The sequence below is a fragment of the Pipistrellus hanaki genome (genome assembly GCF_964339955.1).
Source record: "Pipistrellus hanaki genome assembly, chromosome: 6".
Lineage (NCBI taxonomy): Eukaryota > Metazoa > Chordata > Mammalia > Chiroptera > Vespertilionidae > Pipistrellus > Pipistrellus hanaki.
Genome location: NC_140508.1, coordinates 47,901,505 through 47,928,030, shown reverse-complemented (window position 1 = coordinate 47,928,030; position 26,526 = coordinate 47,901,505). Strand labels below are relative to the sequence as shown.

The 26,526-nt window shown below is 35.9% G+C and overlaps 1 pseudogene across 1 annotated transcript; it reads left to right on the top strand.

The window, feature by feature from the left end:
- The first annotated feature begins 10,360 nt into the window (after positions 1-10,360).
- On the top strand, positions 10,361-12,073 carry LOC311624840 (pre-mRNA-splicing factor RBM22-like; annotated as a pseudogene). Its single transcript has 2 exons — positions 10,361-10,622; positions 11,153-12,073. The product of its transcript is annotated as a pre-mRNA-splicing factor RBM22-like (transcript).
- The last annotated feature ends 14,453 nt before the right edge of the window (positions 12,074-26,526 follow it).

Here is a 26,526-nt window from a genome sequence, read left to right as displayed (position 1 = left end):
CCAAAAATGTAGATTTTCTGTTTCTCCACATTTTTGGAAAAAAATGTTATTTTAAAACTTTTTAATTTTTGCCTATCTTGAAGAATTAAAAATGTGGCTTTATGATTTTAATTCTTATTATCCAAATTATCAAGAAAATTGAGTATTTTTCATGTTTATTGTGTTTCTCCTTTATATATTGCATATTTATAATATTGTCTTTATCCTATATTGGATTATATAACTTTTATATTAATTTATAGAACTTCCTTAATTTTAATACCAATATTTTGTTCAGTAGTGTTGCAAGCATCATCTTATCTATTGTATCTCTTTACTTATTTTATTTTATTTTGAATATATTTTTATTGGTTCAGAGAGGAAAGGACAGGGAGTGAAGAATAGAAACATCAATGATGAGAGAGAATCATTGATTGGCTGCCTCCTGCACATCCCCTACTGGGGATATGCCTGCAACCAAGGTACATGCCCTTGACAGGAATCAAACCTGGGACCCTTCAGTCCACAGGCTGACACTCTATCCACTGAGTCAAACCAGCTAGGGCTCTTTTTATTTTTTATGGTGTTTTTGAATGAACAGAAGTTTACTTTTAATAGAATGGGATTAAATTTGACAATCTTTTTCTTTATGTTGCTTCCTCCATATGGTGACAAATTGCTGGGCTTATTCTCTCACCCATCTGCAATGAACTGTTTTCTTATATTTCAAACATCTACATATATCTGATGGTCTATTTTGATATTCTTTATTGTTTCCATCTGTCTCTTTATCTTTGCACCAAACAGTGCTTTGGTTAGTATAGTTTTTTAATTAGTCTTGATATCTGGAAGGCTATATCATGTAACATGCAATTCTTTTCAAAATTGTCTTCAGTATTTTAAACTTTGTTCTCCCATGTAAGTTTAAAAATCAGCTTATCAAATCCCACCAAAACAAAGCAAAAGTAATGGGGTTTTGATTGAAATTTTATTAACCTGAGAAACAATGCAGTTTTTGTTAAACTTTCCTTTGCATTTACTTATATACTTATATACATTTAAAGATGTTTACAAACATTATATTTAGAATTATTGCCTCTAAGTTATTGAAAGAAAGTCTCCTGTGATTTTCTTTTATTACTTTTTCCTTGTGTGGTCTTTATATGAATATTGCACGATACATAAAATAAGCTGGGAAGTATTCCCTCTTCGTATAAAATTATAGAATTTATAAGACCTTAGATTTATCTCTTCTTTGAGATGTTAGTAAATTTCCATGTATAATTAATTATACAGATGTAATGTTATGTATGCTTGTTTTTATTTTGGTAGATTTTTAAATTTCTGATTCAATTTACTTCTTGAGTCTTTTTATTAAGGTAGATTTTTAAAAATGAGATTGTTCATGCTATCCTAGGACATGCATATGTTGCCATAAATTTGGTTACAATATTATTTTCATTTCCACTACAATTGGACTGGTACTGGTTTTCTTTCTAAAAATGATTTTTGTGCTTTTTCTCTAGCCATATTTCTAAAAATATATCTTAGGGAGTGTTTCAATTATAGTTCTTTCAAAGGTTCTGATTTTTGTTTTTATGAATGCTGCTTTCATTGGACGGCAAAATAATTGAGTTGATTTTTGTAGAAATATTTGGAGGCCTGTTTTAAGGTGTGTCCTTATAAAACAACTAGAGACCTGTTGCATGATATTCGTGCAAGAATAGGTCTTCCTTCCCCTAGCTTCACTCCCAGCCACCTGCGAGCTGGCATGTCCTCACTCTGGCCCATCCAGGAGCCAGCAAGGCCTTGCTTCTATCTGGAGCACTGCTCCCGTAGCTCCCTCTGCCACCCCCCTATCCCTCATAGCAGGTGTTCCACCCCTCCTGGCTGCTCCTGGCCAGCATATGCAAATTAGCTGCCATCTTTGGTCAATTTGCATACCACTTTGATTGGCTGTGGGCATAGCGGAGTGATGGTTAATTTGCATGTTTCTCTTTTATTAGGTAAGATATCTATTATTTATATTCATAAGAATCAACTTGAGGTTTTCAGCTAAGGCATATGTGTGTGTTTGTGTTTGTGTTTATTTTTAAACCTAACATGCTTGAGGGCTTGTTTTTTTCCTTTTCTTTACATCATAGCATAGAGCTCATCAGCACAATTTCCTTTTTGCTGATTATACCCTTTCACTAGAAATGGAACCTGGAAGGTTCCTGGCTTATCTGGGCATTAGCTGTATCTCCTGTCCTTTGATAGACATAAAACCTCAAACTGTAAATTATAAAGATCAAGAAATATACAAAGAGGTGCTGGAGAGTGAAAGCAATCTCTATAATGTGGGTTTTGATCTCACTGTGAGATTTCAGTAATTTCTCATACTTTCATTGCAATTTCCCTGTGGATGTGTTTTTTTATTATTATTTAATTTACAGTATTAACCTTTTAGTCTTCCTTTTTTTTTTTCAATTGCAGTTTTCATTCAATATGTTAGTTTCAGGCATATCACAGAGTAATTAGACAACCATATACCTTTCAGTGCTTCTCCTAAGATTTCAGTACCCACATGGCACCAAACATAGTTACTATGATATTATTGACTATATTCTCTCTGCTGCATTTATATCCCCATGTCAGTTTGTGATTAATATTAACTGTGAGCACATGGTAATTTATATGTAGAATTTGTAGATACAAGCATCATATTTCCATTATCCATATTTCATTTTTGAGACTAATGTCCATTAGTTCTTGAGTAGTGTTCTACATTACTCAGTGAACTGCCATAATAGGATAGAAAATAACTTCAAATAGTACATAAACAGTGGTTTCCTTATATAAGAAATGTCAATGTTGGTGCATTGAAACAAAAACAGAGTTATTTCCATGCATAAAACTTATATAATTGACTTACAGAAATCCTGGTTTAAGTGAGAAATGCAAATGTCTCTTTCTTTTTACTCTTGAATCTACATAAAGATTAATCTCTCTGCTAAGTAATGTGACATTATCAATCCATGCCTCTGAATGTCAGGTGCTAAGAACATATTATACAGAAAAATTTTAGTCTTTTGTTGTTTGAAATCAAATAAATTTCATCTATTTGAAAAAAGGAAAACATTTTAAAATAGCATTTCTCATTTTTAGAAAAGTACTTAATAATAGGATATGTCCTCACTGAAAAAAAAACATTTTTCTCCAGAAAAATGAAGAAATAGATTTATAGAAAGACTTAGACATAGATGAATTCTACTTAGTTGATGCTTTTTTTTTTTTTAATATAAAAGAAAGTTTGAATTTTGGCATTAAAATAATTTTCATATTTTGTTAATCATCCTCTTTCACCTTTTATTTAGTTTTGTTAACAATGACATCCATATATTAAGTTTTCTGTTCTTACCTATGCATAAGAATTGGCCAATATTTTATTGCTTCTGGGTCTAATGATGCTGAGTAGTTTTATTGGGTGTTTAAAGTAAAGAAATAGAAGCTTCTCATAGGTATAGCATTTTTCTGATGTGTTAGTTAAAAAAAAATGATCCTTTCTCTATCCTCATGGAGTCTGTTGATGGGGAAATGTACACTGATGAGATAAAAATGTCCATATCTTTATTATTGGTGGCTTTCACAGAAGCCACAGCAATTTGCACTAGAAAGCAATTTTATTTAAATATGACAAGTTAACATAAGTTCTAAGAGTAACTGGATTGAAAATAAAGTTGTCATATTATTTTTATATTTCTTAGCAAATACAACATATCCAGATATAATACAGTCTTGTATATCTATATGGTTCATGTTTGTTGTCATATGAAATAGTAAACTTTAGATCAACAGTTTGGAGACTTTTGGATTCACACTGGGATAAGAAAAGTCCAATGTAGATACATTGCTTGAAGGTTGACACTCTGGCCTCAAACCTGGATGTAATGTAAGATCAATAAGCGCCTCCTACAAGAATGGACAGCTGGTGGTGTGGCAGTGCTCTAAATAAATTATTAATACAGAACAAAATTGAACCTGAAGGAATGCGTTTATCTGATAATGACAGTTTACTCTTCAAGCTAAGCTATAATCATTCATGCCAATAAAGTCTCATTGTCAGTTCTAAAAAAATAAAACATGCATCTCTACACTATACATTTTTTATTAGCACTGTTAGATTATGTAGTTGATCATCTTCATAGAGCTCTTGGCTTAAGATTTTGAAACTATTGGAATAATATTTTAAAGGCATGGAAGATATCTATCATTATCTATCTATCTATCTATCTATCTATCTATCTATCTATCTATCTATCTATATCTATCATCTAAAGTCTAATATACTAAGTGTTTAACCATTTGACCAGTAGCTACATCATGCACTGACTACCATGGGGCGGATGCTCAACACACAGGCATGGAAACATGGAACAAACTGATGAATCTCAGAGGGAAGAAGGAAGGGAGGAGGGCAGGAAGAGATTAACCAAAGATCTTATATGCATATAGAGGCCCGGTACATGGATTCGTGCACCTTTGGATCCCTCAGCCTGGCCTCCCCTGAGGGGTCCTGAATTGTGAGAGCATGCAGGCCAGGCTGAGGGCCCCCACCAGTGCACGAATCCATGCACTGTGTCTCTAGTTTGTAATAATACCCACAGTTCAAATCCACGCATGGGTTTTGCCACCGGTTGCTTAGCAATAACTTACTGAAATCTGCCTCAGTAAGATTCACTACAACTATACAAAAGCATCATGTATTTCTGACTGTGATAACATGTGTGATATATAACTCAGTCCCTAAATGGGCTTAACTTTACCAAATAGACTTTTTAACACTATTTATCTAAACATTTCATATAGGACTGCCTAGTAGATGGTATTTACTGTTGCTCTACATATTCTATGATCAATTGGGTAAAAGTATGGTTAGTCCAATTCTAATAGCACAAATGTCATTCTCCACAAACATATCATTGTCAGCTTGTGATGAGCAAATAAAATATTTCCAGTAACATATATAGCATCTTTATGATTAAGTAAATCAGAGTAGATAATATATAATCTAAGTGAATTGCTATGAATCAAAATGATTGGAATTTAAAGATTAGGAAGTCCAATCAAAGATAATGTAACTATTTAGGAGGGAAAATGATTAAAATGAGAAATATTAGCATTAAGATGTGTTGTGGGAGGTTGATTTGTTGCAGTTTTCCTACTCTATTTTAACCTTGCGTGGGATGCCTTCAAAAGAGCAGTTATCATCAAACTGTTTGATTATAACAGATGTTTAAATGTTTAATCCTTCAGAGGAAAAATTTGCTAGATGATTAAATGTCACAATGAATTTATTCGGAATTAATGAATTTAAGCTTCACAACTAAGAAAAAATCATTTAAGGTGATTCAAATAATTATGTTATATTTAGAAGCCTTTGCGACGATAAGATGCTTATTCACAAGGAATCTTGCCTCAGCTATTTTCTCTTTCCTTCATGGAAGGAAGTGGGCATCTTCTCTGAAGGCATCTTCCCTGGCTTACCTTTGCTGGGAACCTTTGGGACCAAAGTGGTATTGAACCTTAAGAGCTTAAGGGGTTTTGTCTAATGTGGGAAGGCGATTTTCCTCTCTGGAAGTGGTACATAAAAAAGTACAGTTGACCCTTGAGAAATGTGGGGTCTAGGGTACCACCTTCCCCTCAGCATGGTTGAAAATCTGAATTAGTCACCGTCTTCCAAGGCTTCCAAGCATCAATTTCCACATCAGAAACTGATGTGTGTGTGTGTGTGTGTGTGTGTGTGTGTGTGTGTGTGAGTGTGTGAGTGTGTTCTCCTTCTTAGAATGCTTTGCTTTTCTATGTTTATCTGAATGTGTGTGTTTTCCTTCTTAGAATCCTTTACTGTGTGTGTGTGTGTGTGTGTGTGTGTGTGTGTTCCTCTTCTTAAAATCCTTTACTTTCTTATATTTATCTGAATGTCACATGTTCATGATTCATGTCTCAATAAAATTTAATATTTTCAGAGATGTTCCCTCTGGTCCCAATACAAATCCCAACAAACACACAAAACAATGCATCTGCTGTAATGGGTTACAGCACACTTAACTTTTATTTTCATATATGTTATTCAGTTATGGGTGAATATTTGTCTCCCTTGCCATCTGTCAACCATCTGGTTGCCTTTGTCCCCTAGTGCCCAGGACCGTGCCTATGGAGCACTCTCTATCCACATCTTAAACACTTAAGAACTCTGTCTTTCATCTAGTTTCTTCTACTTAATTTCAATGTTTTGCTTTTTTAAAATCAGATGCACATGCACGACTAAATATTAGTTCCTAGTAACCCTACTATACTATCAACTATTCCTAAGGCAGCATTTGAGTTTTGGAAGGAACACGTGATTCCAGGGCATGCTGGGAGAAAGTCATGCTCATTTTCCTCAAATGATTGCTAGTCTGGATGCCCTGATCTTTGGGAAGTGATCCACAAAGATGGAAACAAAATGGTGCATCACCACTGACCACCCACATGCTTCCCTCTGGCTGCCCGTGCTCCTGTACCCCAGGCTTGGAGAATTGGAATCACTGTGACTGTCTCCAAGCCAATGCATGGATCCAGCTCTGAGGACATGGTTGGGCTCACTGTGTAGCTCTTTGCTACCTGGTGTCTTCTTGAAGTACCATCATCCTGTGTCTGGTTTTAGCACAGGACTTGACTGGAATTGTGTCAGAGGAAACTGAAACAGAGCCCCTGGTCCATTTCTCCACCTCTATTCTCTCTTCCCCAGAGCATCAGGGAATCTTGTTCTTCCCTCTGATCTGGGAAGTGAGTGGAAACTCTTATTCTCATAGATTCTGCTTATGTCTCTCCATTCCCCTTAGGACATTATATTTTGGAAAGCAAATGTCAAAAATAGACTCCTCTCTCTCTCTCTCTTTTGTTTTTATATTCTTCCACCATTTAAAAGAAAACTTAACCACCCCACCCCCAGAATAGAAAGTCTTTATTTTATATATTGAGTCTCCCCTTGTTAGAAATATTTACTAGATTATTGAATTTGTAGTTACTTGTCTTAGCCTCTGAGGATGTTCTCAATGGCCCTTGGGGTTGTGTGTTGTGGGACCTTACAGGCCATTTTTTATTTCTCTGTATTTGTCAGCTGTGGGAGAAACCCCTCTGTGCCAGAAAGCCCTCTCTCCCTTTTTTGGTTTATTCCCTGGTCAACAACTGATTCAAAAGGCAATAAATAGAACTATCAGCACAGCTTTCTTTTACAAACAGGGGAGGTTATAAGTGACATTTATTTTAAGATTGCATTCTGATTTTTAACTGATATATTCTGTTCATTTGGATCTGTTAACTTGAGACCATTCTAATTTTTATGGCCACTATAAAATGACCTCCTAAAACTGGGACACATTTCATAAATCCATGCAATATATGGAAGGAAAATGGTCACAACTGCAATTGTTCACAATGAAAGGAAATATCCTAGAGTGGCAAGATAATACTAGGCTTCCTTACCAAGGTTCTTGTTCTGGCATTAAGAAGAGTTTAGAAATCTGGAAAAAAGGCTATTTATAACTGAAGTAAGAGTACAGTGATGAAACATAATTTTTAAAGGCATTGAGGGTCAGAGGAGCTTAGCTAAAGGAGCTAAGGTCCCCTTGTCTCAGGACCTCTTGCTTTTTATTAACACAAATTGTCCTAAGACAAGGTGGAGATATACACTTCAAAGAGTAGGGTTTTGTCTACAGAGTCCATTGCCAGAATGGGGAATAGCCTATGGCTGTTCAGGTATTTGGCCAGCAGGAAGGCAATAACTTGTATATTAAGATGCCCTGAGCTGTCTGGCAGTAAACAATCATCCTTTTCAGGTTTGGGGAAATGCCTTTAGCCATTCCAACATATGTGACTCAACCTTTTGATGAAACTCTTGCAACTATGACATGCTGGAATTGGCTTCTGGCACTTCATCTTACAGAAACTTCATATGTAAATTACTATAGCTTTCAAGGTTTCCAATGCCTATGTGTTGTCTATATATAAACACATGTTTTCTGTGTTTCTACAGCAGTGTCTAAGTCAGAGGAGAAACTGGCAGTGATGTAACTCTCATGAATACAAAAGAAATTAAGAGAAGATTCTTAACTTCTAATATATGTTTGCACTTAAATGTTTCCTGCTCTTTTTTATTTTAAAGGGTATTTTCAAATCTACCCCCTGTGTATGTGACTTTCTCATGAATGGATAATGCTAAAAAAATGTTCTAACTGCTGTAATTAGTGTCCAGCGCCCAATGCACTGCAATAAAATGCTTCTCTTCATCACCTGGGTCACACATTGTCCCCTTGAGTGCATTGCATACAAATTCACCACTTTTAATCTCTTTATTAAAAGATTCTCCAGGGTTAGAGAGGCATATTAAAATTACTTTATTAAAGATGCTTTTGGCCTGCCAAATGTGTTTTGCCAATTTAAAATGCAAAAAATAAAAAGAAGAAAAAGAATATTTTATACATTGAAAGGTGAATTAAAGGCATGGTAAAATGCAATTCAATTAATATTTATTGATCAACTATTATCTAAGAAGATTGCTACAGTGACTGTAGAGACTCAAAACTTAATATTTTATTTTCTCATCTTGAAAACCTTATAATCTAATAGTGAAGAAGACAAATAGAAGCTTCCAGGAATATAAGCCCGCCACAATCTAAGTAATATCACAGAGCTCTGGAGGACACTGTGAAATGCAATATATTCTCATGGGTTGCCCAAGAAAGCATTGCTCCTTCAGAGTGTATTCTCTTCATGCAGTCAATATTTACGTGCTTTCTAACTTGTAGGAGTTAAAGTTTGTGACTCACAGGAAATTTATAATATAATATATTTTTTATTAAGTTGTTAATGTATAAATAAGAGATAATAGACCTTTCTGCTTTCTTATAAAAATGAGCACGATATCTTCTGGTGGGTTTACTAATATGTAGAATCCTGTTCAGATATGGCAGCAAAATAGTATTTGCCATGCCATGTGTTATAGCAGAGCTGTGACAAGGGGCAATCACATACATGTCATGTTTGTGTTTAGGAATGTGTATTGTGTAATTCTGAAAAATATGCTTAATAAGCCTTCCAAACTGATAAACTGTTTTAATTTCTTTCACACTTACTTTGCTTGCTTAAATGTTTCCAAAATTGTGTATGTGTGCTTGTGTGTATGTCTATATATGAATAAAGTGCAGAATCTTTTATAGTATCTCCAGATATGTTAGGTATTAGATCTTTTGACAAAGGAATGTATATTTTGATTATTATTAAGATCTGTTTCATTCAAATTTTATAAAACATTCAACTTATAATACACTAGTGGCCTGTTGCAGGAAGATTCCTGCAATAGAACTTCCTGCTGCAGTCGCTGCTCTGCCTGCTTCTGTCCCTTCTCCCCTGCCCCACCTGTTTTCCTCCCTTCTCTGCTGCCCCTCTTGCTTCTCTGTAGCTTTGCTCCCTTCTGCTGGCTTGGCTTCTTTCCAAGCTGTCTTGATATGCAAATTAACCACCATCTTGGTTGAGTTAATTTACATGCTTGCTCTGATTGGATGATGGGTGTGGCATATGTGGGAGAGTGGTGGTTAATTTGCATATTACTCTATTATTAGGTTAGATTGCTGATTTAAGGACATGATGTTGTAAATAACACTTTTTAAAGAAAAAAACTTGTGAATTTTACTTAATTTTAGGACATTTTAATATATCTTTATTACATATATATATATATATATATATATATATATATATGTATTTTTAAAGTCACACTAATTTACACAAATAAAACAGTATTCAAAAAAGAAGCACAATATACAGGTGATGCTGTAGGAACTCATCTTAAATACATAAAAAGAAAAATAAATTACCTGTTTAGGAGGTATAGCTTTAAATACCTACAGCAATGATAATTTATAATGGTGTTCAGCATCTAATGAGATTTGGTATTGCCTTCATTTGTCTTTAGTAAAATTTCTTGACTTATGGCTTTGGGGACAATTATACCAGTACCATGTGACACCAATATAAAATGTAAGTCAGTGACTGAATAAGTTTGTCTTTAGACATTTATTTGACAAATGATTATTTTAAAAATGGTTGTTTACCAAAATGAGGGATTTTTTTAGTCACTGGTTCACACAATCTAAATTCTGAAAAGAAACTTAAAATGCATTTATATGACACCAAACCCTGTCACTGACCTCCCACTGCCCCTGACACTGCAGAGTCCATCTTTGGCAGCTTTGATGACAAGATCTCCTGTCATCTTTCTATTGAGTAAAAATTGGTTTCCTGAGTATGGCTTTCCTCTCTTCCAACTCAGTGGCAGCTGCTGCCTCTGGATGCTCTCAAGATGACAACTTCTGTGGGTTCCAACACCTACAAGAGGCAGAACTGGGAAGATGCACATTTCCCCATTCTGTGCCAGATGTGTCTTGGAGAAAACCCATATAGTAGTAGCCGAATCACCAAAGAAAAGTACCAGAAGGAATACAAAATCTGTGCCAGGCCATTCAGTGTTTTGCTGGTGCCCTAGAGCCCGCATGTGTTTCAAGAAGACTAAAGTGTGTCAAACCTGTTGTAAATTGAAGAATATCTGTCAGACCTGCCTCTTGGTCTAGAGCAGTGATTCCCAACCTTTTTTTGACCATGCCCCACCTAAGCATCTCTAAAATTTTGATGCCCACTCCTCCGTGACATATAATTCTTATTTTCCAAAAAGTGAACTCCTATTCAGGTGGAGGAAGCCTAAAAGGCCATTAACTTGGTCTAAACAAGCTTCCAAAGAATATGACATCCATGAAAGAGTAAAATAAAAGAACAAAAATGCAGTTGAAGTCCTGAGGAAGAATTCACTAAGAAATTGTTAAAAAAAAAAAAAATAAAATAAAATAAAATAAATAAAAAAGTAATAATATGAAGTGATATGAAAAAAATAGCAAATAAAGTTTCAAAACATATAATAGAGAAGTGAAATGCATAAATATGTCACAATGTATATTTATATACTGTATATGAGGCCCCTAGAACCACAAGAAATGCAAAGCATTCACTGTCAATTACTCATTCTCGAATTCCCCCCCTTAAAAACCAAATTGCCCCCCTGTGGGACATATGCCCCACATTGGGCTCCACTGTTCTAGAGTATGGTCTGCCCATCCAGGTTCGTGACGCAGGATTGTCTTCTAAGGATGACATGCCAAAGTCGGATGTCAGCAGAATACTGCACACAGAATAAGGTGAAGGAGATGTCTAACTCTGATGGAACACGACCAGTTGGCATGGTGGGGAAAGCCACTGCCACCGGGGACATGCTGCTATAGCCAGTCCGGACCACACCCTTCTACAGAAGGATTCCACCCCACATTTGCTCCTTCTGGGTGAAAGGAGAACGTAAGAGAGGAGAGGAGTGTCCATACAGACACGAGAAGCCCAGATCCAGAAGACCTTCTTGCTGATCAGAACATTGAAGACCGATATTATGGAATCAGCTCTTCGTCCTGGACACGCTACAGGACAAGACTATCACCACCCTATGTTGGTGGTCTGGGCGATACCATTATGGAGACAGATCTAAGAGATCACAACTACCAGTTTGGGGAGATTTGGACGATCACCGTGGTGCAGAGAGCAGTGTGCTTTCATCCAGTGTGCCACAAGGCAAGCTGCGGAAGGAGCTGCAGAGAAGTTTTTTTAATAAGCTGATTGTCAATGGCCGTTAGCTTAATGTGAAATGGGGAAGGTCCCAAGCAGCCAGAGGGAAAGGAAAAGAGGACGGAACCACAGACTCTGGCATCAAGCTGGAGCCGTTCCAGGCCTGCACTAGCTCTTCCTCCTCCTCCTGCAGAAACCTCTGCCAACTAATTCAACCTGCCCCCCTCACCCCCCTCAATAGCCCTCCGCTGTGGTGAACATCACCCTGCTACCACCCTCAGGTTTTGGGCCATATATGCTCCACCCAATGGGACCACCTCATCCTGTCACGAGGGCTCCAGGACCAATCCACTATTCTTCTCAGGACCTTCAGAGAATGGGAGCTCATGCTGGGAAACACAGCCGCCCCTAGCACATTATCCCAATTCTAGAGCTCACAGAAGATGGGGCGCTTAAAAATCCCAGGAAACATATCTTGGGATAAATATAATTTTTTTCCTCCCTTTGTAGTTCCCATAGTAGCTGAATGTGTTCAGATGTGGGCAGTCAGAAAGCAATAGCCGTGCTTTGATTGATGGACCTCAAATAAATTGCCATTGACACATCTGGTTACTACTATAACGTTACTAATAAAACTTAATGCCTATTCCCTTACTGCTATGGAGAGCAAGCAACGGGGTGAATTGGAATATCCAATGGAGTTACCATCCCAATTAAATGCTCATTTTGTATTTTTTGGATGGGAGTCATTAAACTGTGGGAAGAATCTTTTGCCCATTTTTATGTCCATTAGATACTTCCCTTTTTATCTTCTAAAGAAAGATTACTAGTACTAATCATTGTAGTGGCGTAAGTGTGATTTAACACTTCTGAAGTCACACCCTCAGAAAGAGAAGTGGGATCCAGCAGGTGACTCTGCCCAGGTCTCTTCTTACCTCTCCCTCATTGATTACTAAAGGAATCTGGCTAATAGTTTTGCTTCCTTTTGCTACCAAAAAAGAGACAAAAATAAAAATTACTTTGTTTTCCTATGGGATAGAAGCAAATGCACGAAGCTGTGTATCATTGAAGAAACCTTGTGTCTGAGATGAAATTATTTTTTTTTATTTTTTTAATATATATTTCATTGATTTTTCACAGAGAGGAAGAGAGAGGGATAGAGAGCTAGAAACATCGATGAGAGAGAATCATCGATCAGCTGCCTCCTGCACACCCCCCACCGGGGACGTGCCCGCAACCAAGGTACATGCCCCTGCCCGGAATTGAACCCGGGACCCTCCAGTCCGCAGGCTGACGCTCTATCCACTGAGCCAAACCAGTCCCGGCATGGGATGAAATTATTTTAAAGAACTTCCTATAAAACACTGTAACAGACTGAAACAAAAAGCATTGGAGTGTGTTTGAATGGAAGACTTGTAACTTTGGCTGGAACATTGAACTTCAGGGTTCACCTTCATGTGTCTCATTTCAATTCCCTGCTTCTGGGCAGGGGATTCTGATTGGTCTTAGATGTTTGGATATAACTGAATTGTAGATAGAAAAACATAATTTGATGTTGTGTCTTTTTTTTGTTTTTAAAAAATTAAAATGGGTCAATTTAAAAAACTGGTTTCCCTCTAATTTTCATGCATGGGTCTTATTTATTTTCTTTTGCTAATAATTCCAAAATCAATGTGGTAAAAACATAATTCATTTTCTATTTAATAACTTTTCATGAACACTTTCTGTTTTCTCTATGCTAAATTTATCTTTAGTTTTTGACACTTTTTTACAGAAGTCTGGGACATGGGAAACATCTGTAATAGTGTCAACAGTAAATATAAAGTTAAAAAAAAAAGTCATTCTAGGGTTATGGAAACAAATATCTTAGGAATTTGCTGGAATGTATGTAAAGAGATGACCATATTCTTATTTATAAAAATCAACACATAGAAGTATAAATTATTACTCAGTGAAATACCTTTCTGTCTATCATTTCAATGTATATATGATAACATATCCAGAGGCAGAAATTATTGCTCTTATGGAAAGGAGAAATGCCAATCAGTACCAATCATGGGACCACAGATCTAATCTATGTACAAATTTGCGCACATATTATCAATGACCAATTTCTGGAAATCCATGAATATTGTGACACAAACGTTATTGATGGCCTCTTATTCTGCAAAATTATATGTGAAAAGTAACTGGACTTATGAAAAAAAATGACATTGAACAGGCCATTCAAGCCCTGGGCACCTTTACAACCAGTCCAATATAAAATGACTTTAAAAGACATTATTAAATTAATGAAAAGACAAGTCATTTTGTTATATGAATAAAATGCCTTTTATAAGTAAGAGCTTTATAAATTTAAAATTTTTAAAACAATGAATGGGCCTTGCTTACTTCTGATCTCCTGCTGGTATCACGGTGTTGTCTTAGTAAGTTGTGACCCTTTCTGCTTCCTTCTCTTTGTCCTATGGAGCTAGGGCCTTTTAAGATATAAAGACGGGGCAACTGCTGTGACCGAAATCAATTCTGAGCTATAAAAGTCAACTGGTCCCCTTAAATAGCCATTTTTCTCTGCTTCTTGTCTGTCTACAAAACCGCGGAAGATTGCAGTTAAACATCGTTCTCGGTCTATCTTAAGAGATGTCACGGTGTCTTGTGTTATATGTCATTCTAGTCAATTGGTTGCAGTCATATCTGTCACTGCAAAGCTCACCCTTGGGAAAGAAAAATGTAGGTCAAACCTGCTTCTATTACACTGGTACATACACAATTGGTTTCTTTAGGTGCAGGTTGCGTATCTGGGAGATGTGAGACACCAATCTTGCGGGAGACGTGCCTCAGTTCCTGTGTCTCTCTGATATGGTAGGCCACTTTTAGAATGTGGATGAGCACAGATTAGAATATTTGAACAAGAAAAGGCAATGCAGTTTAGCTCTTTTACAGAATCTCAAGGATAATATAAAACATCAATATTGAATCTCTTTCGCATGGGATTCTTGACAAATATGTTTATTTTCCTTTTATAAATGAACATAAACAGATGGCTCACAATAGTCCAAGAAGTGTGTGTATTCCTTCTGATGTTATGATTGTGTTTCTATTATATTTTTTCAAGAGAGTATGCACCAAATACAACCAAACATAAAGCATACGCCTTAAGTTATGCAAACCTATAATAAAAATATGTATGATTGGTCTCACTAAGAAATTTAATTTTCAGTCTATTTCCAGCATTATGGGAATAAAAGTGATAAATGTTCTTTCTGATGTGTTCCTAGAGCAAAGGAAATTACTATAAACACCTAATTACTTTTTAAACCAAGTCTTCCTACTCTAAATATGTTTCCTGTTTTCAAATTTAAGTTTTTACACAGCTTGATTATGTTATTTTGATTGTATATATAATATGCTAAAAAATGTGTAACTTGACAGAATTTTCTAAAGAGAATGCATGCCTAGCTCTTCCTCTAAATTCTGGTGCATGAGTAAATCACAGATGAGCATTTCACAATTCTTGCAAAATATAAAAAGTATGTAAGAGTTTATTGATCCAGCTACATCAATTGTACAGTCAGGTGAAAGAGTGGTATCATGAAATTTTACATATAAACAATAGTAAGATGTTTGGAAATCTGTGTACTCTTAAATATTGGATCTCTAATTCAGGTAGGGTATTTCTCAGTATCAGTTGCCTGTAGATAAGGGAAAGTTTATATTTTTAAAAAATATTTATTTGGTCACAGAAATGATCAATTATCAATTAAATAACTTATGTAAGCTGAATGTAAACATAAATAGAGAACTAAAACATTCTTAGGATTCTTTACACTTAAAACATTTACAAGAGTGATAACATTGATAAAGATGAGACTACGGAGGAGTTATGTAACTTTTAACATGGGGAAATATGTAAATATGCTACTGATGTAAATAATGGAGCATGAGACAATAAGATCACATGAGTTTATTTTTTTATTTATTTTTAAAATATATTTTATTGATTTTTTACAGAGAGGAAGAGAGAGGGATAGAAAGTTAGAAACATCAATGAGAGAGAAACATCAATCAGCTGCCTCTTGCACACCCCCCACTGGGGATGTGCCCGCAACCAATGTACATGCCCTTGACCGGAATCGAACCCGGGACCTTTCAGTCCGCAGGCCGACGCTCTATCCACTAAGCCAAACCAGTTTTGGCAAGATCACATGAGTTTAAATTTCACATTTTTTTGGTTATAGAAGAAAAAAAGTTGATGTGGATTTTCAATCCTTGTGATTAAATCAGATTATTAACCCTTCAAATCACATTGTTTTAATTTAAAAATGCAAGTACAAGTGCAACTCTCCAATTAAAATTTAATTATTTAATTTTTAAAAATTTAAATAAACATATAACTTTAAGTTAGTGGACATCTGTATGAAACTGTCCTTGATGTTCTTGACCAATTGGTCTCTCATGTGAATTTTCCATATAACTCATAAAAATTTTGACTAGCTATCACTGAACTGATAAATTATTTTAGGAGAGCTAACAACTTGATTATATTGAATTTCCCTATTTATACATTGTATTCATATATACATATTTGCATATATGTTCTCTCTAGTTATAAATATATCATAGATGGCTATAAGTTTATAGCTATAGATACACATATACATATACATATACATAATGCCTCATTGCACAGTGTTGTTTTTATTTTTTGTTTCCCTTTAGAAACTAGTGGTTCTTTTTCTTCAAAAATTTTTTTGTTAATCCTCATCGAGGATTTTTTTCTCAGTGGAAGGGAGGAGAGTCAGAGAGAGAGAAACATCAATATGAGAGAAACACATTGATTGGTTGCTTCTCCAACGCGTCCCTATAAGGCCAGGGATCAAGTCTGCAACTGAGGTATGTGCTCTTTACTAGAATTGAACCCAGGACCCTTCTGCAGTCCAAAGCTCTATCCACTAAGCCTGCAGTCCAAAGCTCTATCCACTAAGCCAAACCAACTAGAGCTGGTTCTTTTTATTAATGCATACAGTGTGGGACAAAGTAGGTTTACAGTTGTGAGTATACAAAAAACAAAGTTCAGCCTTCTATTAGTATTTATTAATTATATTCTCCATAGGAGCAACCTAAACCTACTTTTGTCCCACCCAGTATTCAGTAAGTGTCGTGGAAAAATATTTATATTTTAAAGCAAATAGGTGGACCATATTTGGGCTGCTGGTAATACTCTATTCTTGACCTGGGTTGCGATCACTTCCAGCTGTTTCATTGATATGCTTATTTTTGATTCATGCACATTTCTGTTTGTTTGATATGCTTTAATACAGGTGTTTAAAAGTGAAAAATGGGAAAATGGAATCTTACTTGTTTGATCAAACTATGAAAAGCTCATGTTATAGAAAATTGAATCTACTTTCTCCTTTTAAGCATTTTGACTTTAGATGACCTATTTTTACAAAACTCTCTCCTTAGGTTAATCTCTGATTTCATAATTTGCATGACTTTTGAAGGTTAGGGGTGGTTACTTTGAACAGTGGCCTGCACACTCAGGTAGATTTCTCAGGGATTCCAATAAACTAGAATACAGTACTTTTCTCAGTCTTTTGAAGCCTGTGATGTTTGTAGACTATTTCCCCTTGTCAAGGTCAGAGCAGCATCTGTAATCCAGAATGTTCTGTTGCTAGCATTTAACAAAAAGGAGGCACACATGTGCACACACACACTTAGGCATATCATTTTCAAATTTCAAGAAACAGGAGACAATGAGAAAATCCTGAATGATGTGAAAGGAAAAAACACTTTACTTACAGAAGAATAAGAATAAGAATCACAGTGGAATTTTCATCAGAAATAATGCAAGCAAAAAAAGAGAAAGGAGTGAAGGATTTACAGTGTTAAAAGGGGGGAAAAAAATCCTCACCAACTTGTAATGCTGTATTCAAAAGCTATCCTTTTTGTTGAAAGAAAAATAAAGACTTTCTCAGGCAAATAAAAATGCGGAATTCATTATCAGCAAGACCTGTCTTGCAAGAAATGTTCAAAGAGTGGGTTCCTGCAGAGAGAAGATGCTATACGTTAGAATCTAATATTTACCTAAAGGAACAAAGCACTTCAGAGAAGAAATCAATGGAGGCGAAATGAAATAATTTATTTTTCTTATTTTTGTTGATCTAGAAAGATAATTAGGAGTTCATCTCCAAACCATAATCTTCAGAGTGACCCTGGGCATGTAGAAAGGCTTTATCTGGGCTGCGTGGGGGAAGTTGCTTTTGCCAGCACCCTTGATGCACAGCGGGTGGCTGGCAGTCTCTGGAGTTGCCTGCAGTCAGAGAATCAGCCTGCCCTAGCTGCCCCTTCTCTGCAGGAGTATTTTTAGTGTAGGGCCCTCTATGCAGAGACTTCCTTACGGAGAGAGCCCTTGGCTGAGGACTATCTCAGGCATGTCTTCAGATCTCCTTTATCTTATCTGGGCCTTGAAGCCATTTTCCTTCACCCTGACTCACTCACTACTCAGTCCTTTTCCTATCTAACCCTTCCCCTTCTCTCCTTTCCTGGCCCCGAGACCCATAAATTGCAGGTCACTTATTCTCTGTTATAAGTGACCTGCACTATAAGTGAAGCAGTATATTAGTCTTTGGATTTTTTTGCTTGGTGCTCCTCTGGCAGTGAGATAGCCATGTTATCTGTGTTGATTTATCTGATCTTTCTGTGGGAAAAAGTAAAACATTGCAGGATCAGATCCCTCTCCTGCTTACCCTCCTTATGCAATTGAAGCTAGTGAATAAAGGACTGTTACTTTCAGTTTGGATCATGGCCTTAGTTGATCAGTTTGACACCTGGAAGCTCAGCCACCTTGACAAATACCAGTTTATTTAAAGCAATATATAGGTAGCAATGAATTGAGTGGTACAGCATATCGATAAGTGAAATAAATGACATAAATATCCCAAGGGAAAGAGGAAGGAACTGGGAATTCTCTGTTATAAGTGACCTGCTCAATAAGTGAAGCAGTGTACTAGTCTTTGAATATAGATTTAAATTAGCTTAAAAACTGTATTGTAAGCATTAGGGCAACTGCTAATTTTTAAAGAAGTATAATTTATACCCTAAGAGAAGAGATAATATATAATTATATAATCCTCAATAAAATAAAACAAAATAGAGGATGTAAGAGAAAGGGGGGAGGGTAAAAAAAAAAGGCTGAAAACAGTTACAAATATGGCAGATATTTATCCAGATATGTCAATAATCACATTAAATGTGGGTGATTTAGATGCACCAAATTAGATTGAGATTGTCAAATTGTTGGGAAGAAGGACAATACCCAATTATATGTTGTCTACAAAAAAAAATATTTTAAATATGAAAACTCAGGCTCAAAGTGAAAGAATGGAGAAATATGTACTGTGTTAATACTACTGAAATGAAAGCTCAAATATCAATAATCATTTCAGACAAAACTTCAGAACAAAAAGGATTATCAGAAATAATGAAGAGCATTTATGATGATAAAGGACTCAATGTCCCAAGAAGATATAACAGTCCCCACTGTGTATGGACCTAATATAGTAAACATTAAAATAATAACAAATAATGAATACCCAAACAAATAAAAATAAGTGAGGAAAAAACATAGAATTAAAAAGAGAAACAGACAAGTCCACTGTTATAGTTCAAGACTTCAATTGTGCCCTGTCAGCTATTTATACATCAAACAGGCAGAAAATCAGTAATGATATAGTTGACCTGAACAACAATATCAATCAACTTAATCTAATTGACATTTATAGATTACTCCATCTAGCAATAGCAAAACACAGATCCATTTCAAATTCACATGGAACATTTACCAAGTTTAATGGGTGGAGACTTTTGGGATATTGGGATGGAGTGAATTTTTGGAGGCCAGAGGGCAGTCTATGGTGGGCAGAATAATGACTTCCTTAAGAGGCATATTGCCTAATGCCTGAAACCTGTGAATATATTTCTTTACATGGCAAATACACTTGATGAATGTGGTAAGATAAAGCATCTTGAGATGGAGATATTATCCTGGGTTATAAACAAAGTATCAAAAATTCACACAAGGAGACATATAACCTGAATAGTCCTATATTTATTTTGTAAACAGATGAATAATTAATAACTTTCTAAAAGAAAGTTTCAAGCCCAGATCAATTTATTAGTGAGTTCTTCCAAATAGTTAATCAAGAAGTAATACTGATGCCAAAACTAGTTTGGCTCAGTGGATAGAGGATTGGCCTATGGACTGAAAGGCCCCAGGTTCGATTCCGGTCAAGGCATGTACCTTGGTTGCAGGCACATCCCCAGTGGGGGGGGTGCAAGAGGTAGCTGATTGATGTTTCTATCTCATTGATGTTTCTAACTCTCTATCCCTCTCTTCCTCTCTGTAAAAAATCAATAAAATATATATATATATATATATATATATATATATATATATATATATATATATATAAAAGAGTAATACTGATTCTCCACAACCTCTTCCAGAAAATATAAGCTGAGATAATAGTTTCTAACTCACTTAATGAAGCAGGCATCACCCTAATACCAGAATTTAAGTAAAATGTTACAAGAAAGAACTATTTACTGGTATCTGTCATGAACATAGCTGTAAAAATCCTCAACAAAATATTAGCAAATAAAATTCAATGATACAAAACAAGATAATTGCATGCCATGGACAAGTGGGATTTATTCCAGGTATGCAAGACTAAGCACTGGAAATTCAGCTAATGTAATTAATTATGTCAACAAACTAAATAAGAGAAGTCATATGATCATAGAAATTATAGTAATGGCAAATTCAACACCTATTCATGATAGAAATTCTTAAACTAGGAATAGAGAAGAAATCTCAACTTCTGTAAAAGCTACAAAAATTTAAGAGTTAATATCATAGCCAATGATGAGAAATTGGGAATAAAACAGGATATTTTTTCTACAATGATTGAATATATATAGGAAGTCCAACTTAGTGTAATTTGACAAGAAAAGAAAATGTGTACAGTTTTAAAAGGAAGAAATCTTTGTTCATAGATGATATGCTTATGTAGGTCACACACACAAACACACACGTAAAAGACAAAATCTAGAACAAATGAACATGTTTAGGATAGTAGCAGGATATAGTAACTAGGTGTCATAACAAAATAGCAATCACTGATGGGTTTAAAATAACAGAAATTTATTGTGTGATAATTCTGGAAACTAGAAGTCTGAAATCAAAGTGTCAGTAGGGCAGGTTCTTTCTGACAGCTCTAATGAAGAATCCTGCCTTGTCTCTTGAAGTGTTTGATGTTTGTGGGCAATCCTTGGTCTCTTTGGCTTGGAGATGCCACACTCCTGTCCTATGGCCATCTTCTGATGTGTGTTCACATCATCTTCTTTCTTTGTATGACCCTCTCTCTTACCTCTTTTTATAATGACGCCAGTCATATAGGATTAGGACCCATCCTAAGAACCTCCTTTTAAATTAAGTACTTCTGCAAAGATCCTGTAAAGAACTCTCAATTGCCAAATATGAAACAATTTAAATAACAAAATTGTAATATATTAGATTGTAGCCCAAAGTATACAGTAAATATCTATGTCTCTACTGCTATAAATTAATAATTAAATAAATCAATATATGTAAGACAACATTCAAAATTCTCCTGTATAAGAATTCCAAATAATTTATGTAGGATATTTCACCCTCAAGGAGAAGGAATATACTTTCCCATTAGTCCATTATATAATTGTGGACTATACCTAGTGACTGCCTCTCAAAGAATGCCATGTGTTCAGGGGGGAGTAGAGGGGTTTATCTTTTCATTAGAGAAACTTAAGGCAGATATTCAAGGTCATTGTTAACAGTGACAGGACATGTGGGTTGTTTGTTCTCTTGACAAAGTGTGTTGAGAATAGTACATTACCTTTTTGGCCTTCCTGCGAAAAAACAAATTGCAGTGTAATCTTGAGAAAAATATTAGGCAAATCCCAATAGAGGGCATTCTAAAAAAAATCTCAAGCACTCCTCAAAGCTGTCAAGATCATCAAAATAAGGAAAGCCTGACAAACTGTCACAGTCAAAAGCAGCCTAAAGAGACATAATGACTACCTCTGATGTGTTACCTTGGATAAGAGCATAGAATAGAATAAGGACATTAGGTGAAGATGAAGGAAATCTGAATATAGTACAGACTTTAGTTAATAAAAATGCATGAATATTGGTTCATCAATTTTGAAAAATGCACCATACAATGCTGGATATTAATAACTAGAGGCCTGGTGCACAAAATTTGTTCATGGATGGGGGTGTCTCTCAGCCCAGCCTGCACCCTGTCTAATCTGGGACACCTCCAGAGATGTCTGACTGCCCTTTTAGGCCTGATCCCACCAGGCAGTCGGACATTCCTCTCACAATCCAGGACTGCTGGCTCCCAACTGCTCGTCTGCCTGCTTTTCTGATTGCCCCTAACTGCTTCTGTCTGCCAGCCTGATCAACCCTTAACCACTCTCATGCCAGCCTGATTGATGCCTAACTGCTCCCCTGCCAGCCTGTTTGCCCCTAACTGCCCTCCCCTTCAGGCCTGGTCACCTCTAACTGCCCTCCCCTGCAGTCCTGGTCCTCCCAACTGCTCTCTCCTGCAGACCTGGGTCCTTCCCAACTGCCTTTCCCTGCAGGCCCAGTCAGCCCCAACGTCCCTCCTCTGCCAGCCTGGTCACCCCTAATTGCCCTTCCTTGCAGGCCTGATCCCTCTCAACTGCCTTCCTCTGCTGGCCATCTAGTGGTGGCCATCTTATGTACACATGGGAGTAGGATCTCTGACTACATGGGAGCAGCCATCTTGTGTGTTGGAATGATGGTCAATCTGTATAATACTCTTTTATTAGATAGGATAGAGGCCTGGCGCATGGGTGTGAACCAGCTGGTTTGCTCTGAAAGGTGTCCCAGATCAGGGTGGGGGTTCCCTTGGAGTGTGGGGTGGCCTGGGCGAGGGGCCTGTGGTGGTTTTCAGGCTGGCCAAACCCCCTGGCAACCCAAGCAGAGGCCCTGGTATCTGGAATTTATTTACCTTCTACAATTGAAACTTTGTAGCCTGGAGCAGAGCCAAATCTCCTGCTCGCTCCATGGCTGAAGCCATTTCTATTGGAATTTGTTTACCTTCTATAATTGAAACTTTGTAGCCTTGAGTGGCAAGGGCAGGTGGAAAGTTTGGCTTCCTCTATTGCTGGGGAAACCCAAGCCTCCCTCCTGCTCTCTGTGGCTGTAGCCATCTTGGTTGGGTTTATTTGCATACTTGCTCTGATTGGTTTGTGGGTGTAGTAGAGGTATAGTCACTTTACATATTACTCTTTTATTAGATAGGATAGGGTCTCTGAAGGAATATGTGGGATTCTTTGTAATATTTTTTATAATGTTTCTATAAATCTAAAATGATTCCAAAATAAGACCCTTATTTGAAAGCTCACATGCGCGCGCAAGCGCACACACACACACACACACACACATGCGAATAGCCATACTTTACCTTTGCAGATGTATAAATAAAACCAGCGGATATATTGATTCATATGCCATGGTTCTAATTCTGCAACAAAGTGAAGAATGCAAAGTTTTCATGAAACTAGAAAAACAATCGAAGAGGTAATGAGAGCTGTGTCCTGGAGGAAAAACACCACAACCACACAGCAGTTATCTGTCTTCCAGCCCACCATTGTTTTCTTTCCACGCAGTTAAGTTTCACTTCCCCATAAGAATTACCAGTGTATCTTGCCTATGAACACTGCCGTTAACATGATGCATGGAAATCCTTTAAAACAGGACCTAACCTGAAGTAAATGAGCAATATGTGATAGCACTTAGAATTATTAAAGAGACTAAAATCATTCTACCAAGTAAAGTTCTTGTAATTGCTTTATGATGGTGTTCTATATAATCACAATGCAGGATGTAAAATTCAGAGTAAATATTGGTCTCGGTTAATTTCATAATGTAACCAACTCAAATAAACTTTAGTTTTTGGACTCCCTTCCCTTTGTGACTTGGCCTTGAAAACTTGCTCATGCACAGATTGGATTAGAACACTTCAAGGGGGAGAATGTGTGAGCCTTTATGTTTCTAACTCTCAAGAGAAAAGAAGCCTGATTTTCATGGCCATGTCCTGTATTTGTAGGAAAAAATTCTGTTCAACAGGATTTGAGAAAAATGAGAAGAAAAAGGGAAAGATGACAGAAGAAATGTGGAGTGGCAAGGAAGAAAGGAAATGAAAAGAGGCAGAAAAAGAGAAAAGGAACAAGAAAACAACTATATGGTCAAATATGGAGAAAGAACTTTTTTTGTTTAAGCAGGATATTTCCTCATTGATGAATTACTTAAACATATATATTGACATGTGAGCATGCTCAATCCAAAGAGCATAGGTTAGAAATAATGTTTTGATTGCTTTTGGAATAGTCCTAATAATATGTGATTGCCTGAAATAAAAGACGCACTGAAGTGAAAAAGGAAGGTTACAACCCCACAAGTGTTGATTGGCAAGTGTATTCTCTCTGCTGGCACTTAGGGCTGGCTTGCTCTCTGTAGAATCCTCTGGACACCTGAGCACAATGCTCAGTTCTTTCAGAAGTACAGCTCTCCTTCATTTTGTACATTTTATTACTGTTTATATTTTACCATAGGGTATGTGTGGCCTTTTAAGGGATGAATTTTAAATTAAAGAATATACTATAGAAGAAATTGCATCATTCTCTTTGTTAATAAAATGCATTCCGTTCCTTTTCTCTCTCAGCTATGAGATGGCTTCAGAGCTCGTGGTCTTATTACCAGGAACCATAGATAATAACAAAGTGAGAAGGTAATCATGAAAAATGGTTCTTTTCCTTTTTCCAAGCTTCCTTTTAGTAAATGTAGAAAAAGAAGAGAAAGGAAAAAAAACAAAAAAACAAAAAAACCACTTCTTATTTTGATTCACTGTTCTTTCAGCAACCGTGTTATGCATTTGCTATGTTTTGAACCCAATTTTATCCAGGAGACAACTCTTTTGAAATAGGTTGTTATTGCTTAAAATTGCTTTATTATTATTCTTTTTAAATAGAATGGCACTTCCATTGTATATGATCATCAATAGCAATAGAGGAGCTCTGGAAAGTGTGGTCTTGTGATAAGGAACAATATTTTTGAGTAAGGAATTAAATTGTCTTCTGGAACCACAATCCCTCCCTTTGAAATTTTGTGTTACAAATTCATTTTGATGCTTTTCTCAACATGGAATTTAGGTGGTGCGTTTGTTTTGAAAATGCCTAATGCAATGTCCCAGAAAGATGTAAAATGTTTATGTAAGTTGCCAAGAAAGATAGAACGATTGTGAAAATTCCCATTAAGTATCATAAAAGTTTTTCTTTAAACTTAAGAAAATATTTATAAGCAAATAAAAAATTTAATAATTTGTAATAAGTAAATGTACAGAATCTATTTTATTAACTTTGTATATTTGCTATGTTCTGCTAATTGAAGACCCAGAATTGTTTGATGGTTTCACTATCTAGAAAAAGGAAAGTTTAATGAGCCAATAAGTTCAGTAAGTCTATCTGAGTGTATTTGTGTGAATGAAGTAGTATGAGTGCACTAAGCTTATCTTCTTCAAGGATTTATATTTTATCAAGTCTATATGGTTTATATAATTGGTTATAAAAAGTGCCTTGAGCCCAGCTGGTGTGGCTCAGTGGTTGAGGGTTGACTTGTGAACCAGAAGGTCAAGTTTGATTCCCAGTCAGGGCACATGCCTCAGTTGTGGGCTTGATTGCCAGTAGGGGGCATGTAGGAGGCAGCCAATCATTGATTTTCTCTCATCATTGATGTTTCTATTTCCCTGTCCATCTCTGAAGTCAATGAAAATATTTTTTTTTTCTAAAGAATGCCTTGACTGTTTAAGTAGGATTGTTCATTAGAGCTGACTTTTATAAAGCAAGATTATCCTTTGGAAATTAAATTGATAAAATTATCATAAAGATCATTGGCTCAAATAGTGCCTTAATAGTATTTGTTTACATTATTATACATTACTGATTTTATTGGTTTTAAATGTAGTATATTCTAATCTTAACAATGAAAATTCTGTTGCTGAAGATAATTTCGTTCAATATTTTTCCTATTGAAAGCTCATATATGGAAACCATTTTAAGATTATCACTATCAAAATAATAATTTTACTTCTTCGCTGCACCGTATAGGTTCAGAATCATTTCCTTTATATTTTATTGGCATCTAAATATAATTTAATAATACTTGAATATTTATATGAACTTTTAAAAGTTGAATGAATCAGTTATAATATCAGCATTTTTGCTTAATAAGCATTTTAAGATGCTTAATTTATATTAGTATTGACAAGGATCATCTTTTATATTGTAAAATGTGCCAATGCATATTTTTTTAAATATCCCTATAAACAACCCAAAATATCACCTCATTCACAGCCTCATGTTAAGACTATCTGGACAAACCAAGCATAGTGAGAATAAATTATGTAAATGTTGCATATATTAAATTTCTGTTATCTAAAATGGAATGTCATTATCTTTTATCATTTTTTAAGAAAAGAATGCTGATGGATTTAAATGTAGGAATTCATATGGAAAAGTAACTTTCTAACATCAGAACATTCTTAACTTCATTTCTTTTTTTTTAAATATATATTTTATTGATTTTTTACAGAGAGGAAGGGAGAGAGATAGAGAGCTAGAAACGTAGATGAGAGAGAAACATGGACCAGCAGCCTCTTGCATACCCCCTAACGGGGATGTGCCCGCAACCAACGTACATGCCCCTGACCGGAATCGAACCTGAGACCTTTCAGTCTGCAG